A 3,876-nucleotide genomic window follows, 5' to 3' on the forward strand; every position below is an offset into this window, starting at 1 on the left:
CCGAAAAGATCGACTGGACAACCCTCCCATCTACTTTCTCAACAATCCTCTCCAAGAAGTTCTGTCGCTCAAGATTTTGGGTCTCACTATCTGCCATGATCTTTCTTGGGAAAACCACATTTCCAAGCTGGCCTCCAAAGCCAGTCGCCGACTGGGCATCCTCCGTCGTGCGAAGTCCTTCCTCGGCACACCTGAGCTCCTCACCACATACAAGGCTTTCATCCGCAGCTCAATGGAATACTGTTCTCCCCTATGGGCCGGTGCTCCTGCCTCACACCTAGCTCGGCTTCACGCTGTTGAAACCAAAGCTTTCAGAATTATTGGAATCTCCCGCGATGAAGCTATCTCTGAGGGCCTTTCACTCACTCACCGCAGGCAGGTAGGTGCTCTTTCTGTCTTCTACCGACTCCTCTCCGGCCTTGCACCCCCAGCTCTCTCTGTGCTCTGTCCCCCAAATATTCCTACAGGTCGCACAAGATCTGCCAGCAACCCTCTGATGGTTAAACTGCCGAAATCTCGGCTCTCTGCTCACCTTCACTCTTTCATTCCTCTTTTCTCCCGCCTCTGGAACAAACTCCCTCACTCCCTTCAATCCCACTCCTCCCTCCAGGTCTTTAAAACAGCTGTTCACCACCATCTCTTATCTTCCCCCATCCAAAACCTTGATCTTTTCTACCCCCGCTAATTCACCCCAGATCCACCTTGTTTGAAATTCCAACTTCTTTCCTGGAAGTCCTGGCAGTGTCCATATGTTTTATACCTCTCCCACCGCCCCCTTCCCATGCCCCCCCCCCCAAAGCCCTCGCCCTCTCTCAGATCTCTCGATGTCTCCATGTCTCTCGGTCCCTGCTCTCAAATGTTGTGTTTGTGTCCTTCCCCCTCTCCCCATCTTGTCTACCGCTCCCGATGTTATATGTTTTATGTGTCGGTTTGTCTTTCTGTGTGATTAATGTTCGCTCTTTCACGAGCCTCGATCTTGTATTAAAAAAAAAAAAAAAAAAAAAAAAAAAAAAAACCCAGAGGATCCAAAAGACCCAACAGACGTGGAAGACCCAAATTACCCTGAACACACTTAAAGACCCACAGGAACCAAATGACCCTTAAGACCCAAAAGCCCCTGAAGACACCGAAGACCCTGAAGGCCCCAAAGACACAGGAATGGTCAAAGATGCCTATCCCTCTGAAACGACGTGTGGTGAGGCACTTGGAGCATGCCGAGTCACGCTAGTTATCATAATAAAGGTTTGGTGAAAATTTGATGACAGAACTCAAATGGTAAAAAAAGTTATGGCCTGTACAGAGGAACACACACACACCACACACACACAAGTAACTACACAAACAAACGGTAATTTTGAATGTCGAACCTAGCTAACCATTATTAATATTAAGCCCCCAAACCCCCTCCCCCCAACCCCCCCAAATGGAGAGGTCAAACGATGCCTATGGTTGCCACACAACAACCGTTCGCTGGAGCAAAGGCTACCTTCGTGATCACCATCACATGTACTACTGAGTAGTTTTCCCCGACAAGCAGGGACAGTATGACCGGACGTCTGGCACTTGCAGAATCTTAAAATACCCCGAAGTATGAATACCGTCCTGGTGCAGGACGTCTGGCACTTGCAGAATCTTAAGGGAGCCAGAATGTAAACACAAACTGGGAAGACAAATATTCCCAAATAAATGTTCGACGGGATGGAAGGGCACCTGACGGACAGAACCACCGAGGAGGGACAACCTTAACCCCATCCCTGACCGTGGTAAGACGCTGAGGGTCGACAACTCCACTGTCCGCGTAGTAGCTCTCAATTTCATCAATTCCCATGGACGGATCCACATCATGGATTACTCCCAGGCTCACCATCATCTACTTAGGAATTTGACACAAAAGCCGAGCCTCCCGAAAGTGCGACCCTCTCAACACCTCATCCCGACCTTCTCAACACCTCGTCCCGACCTTCTCAACACCCCATCCCGACCCTCTCAACACCCCGTCCCGACCGTATCAACACCCCGTCCCGACCCTCAACACCCCGTCCCGACCCTCTCAACACCTCGTCCCGACCCTCTCAACACCTCGTCCCGACCCTCTCAACACCTCATCCCGACACTCTCAGCACCTCATCCCGACACTCTCAACACCTCGTCCCGAACCTCTCAACCACCCCGTCCCGACCCTCTCAACGCCTCGTCCCGACCCTCTCAACACCCTATCCCGACCCTCTCAACACCTCGTACCCACCCTCTCAACACCCCGTCCCGACTCTCTCAACACATCGTACCCACCCTCTGAACATCTCGTCCCGACCCTCTAAACACCTTGTGCTGCAGAGCACCGATTTGCATTAATTTCATAGATCGCCAGATCTCAACTTTTTAGTGCTCGAAACGTCGCCGAATTATTTTTTGATAAGTTCTGCCAACTTGAGAATAAGAAATGATTTGATTTTGGTGAAGATCTGGATCCGGATCTGAATCTGGATCTGAGCATTTTCCAGAGATTCTTCACCATTGAGAGATCGGACAAAAACCGATATGTAGCATGAGATGTGAGAAACTTGTGGACGGATTATAACAAAACTTGGTTCATGAGTTGGAGAAGAGACAAGAGCAAGCGATTCGGTTTTGGTTCAAGTGGGATCCAGTTCGGAGCTATTCGTGTCCGATCCAACAAAACAGAAACTGTTCACCTGGTGCAGGTGTGCTCTCTACCGAGTGCTGTTCTCGTTGAGCTATGTTTCGCGTTTCATCACCACTCGGGTAGTTTTGTTACATCATCATCCTCGGGTAGTTTCGGTGCATCATCATCCTCGGGTAGTTTGGGTGCATCATCATCCTCGGGTAGTTTGGGTGCATCATCATCCTCGGGTAGTTTGGGTACATCATCGTCCTCGGGTAGTTTGGGTACATCATCGTCCGCTGGTAGTTTGGGTGCATCATCATCCTCGGGTAGTTTGGGTGCATCATCATCCTCGGGTAGTTTGGGTGCATCATCATTCTTGGGTAGTTTGGGTGCATCATCATCCTCGGGTCGTTGGTTCTGATTTAAAAAAACCGTAATGTTCCGCCGAATTCACGGGTTATTCCATTTCCTAATGAACCTTCTTTTGTTATTGTACAATATATTATTATGTGCATTTGATAAACAATATCAATATGTATTAGCAATAGCAATTATTGAATTTTAATGTGATTATTGTTGCATTTGTATACATTCAATGAGTTATTCATTATTCCACTTAACCTGCTTTTTTTTACCAATACCAACATCACCCCTTCATTTTATAATCGTCTCGTCCAGTTAAACACTAGGGAAAAAGGTTTTTTCAAATCGATTAATCACGTGACAATGGTTTCTTTCCTCGAGATTGAGCATTCCCTTTCCGCTGTGTTTATCACCACTCACAAGGTGATTTGTTTTGTGGGTAAAGTGAGACCCACCCTCGGTCTCATCTTGAAACATTGTGGACGACGATCGGTCTCGCGATATCTCTCATCTATCGTGATCCCGGGTTGCATTGATTGCATGACGTCATTGAATTTGGATCACCTTGGGCACGTGACCATTATGCACGTGCGTTAATCCGCCATTGCGGACCGAGCAGTGCTCATTCGCACGTGGTTCATTCCTAACACGGAAGCCGTCCCTGGTTCTTCTTTATATTTACATTTTATTTTCGCACTTTAATATGGTGGCGCATACAAATTGCTGACGTCACAAACGATCTTCTTACAAAGAGGAAGAAGACGATGTGCGTAAAGCGGAAGTATTCAATAACGATGAAGAACCTCTGGGTGATCTTGTAAACCTTTGAATGTAACTGTGATGAAGGTTCACGTGATCGGATCTCATCTGAAGAGGTTTGTTCGAAG

The sequence above is a fragment of the Myxine glutinosa genome, chromosome 1, assembly GCF_964187855.1.
Source record: "Myxine glutinosa chromosome 1, kmMyxGlut1.1, whole genome shotgun sequence".
Classification (NCBI taxonomy): Eukaryota; Metazoa; Chordata; class Myxini; order Myxiniformes; family Myxinidae; genus Myxine; species Myxine glutinosa.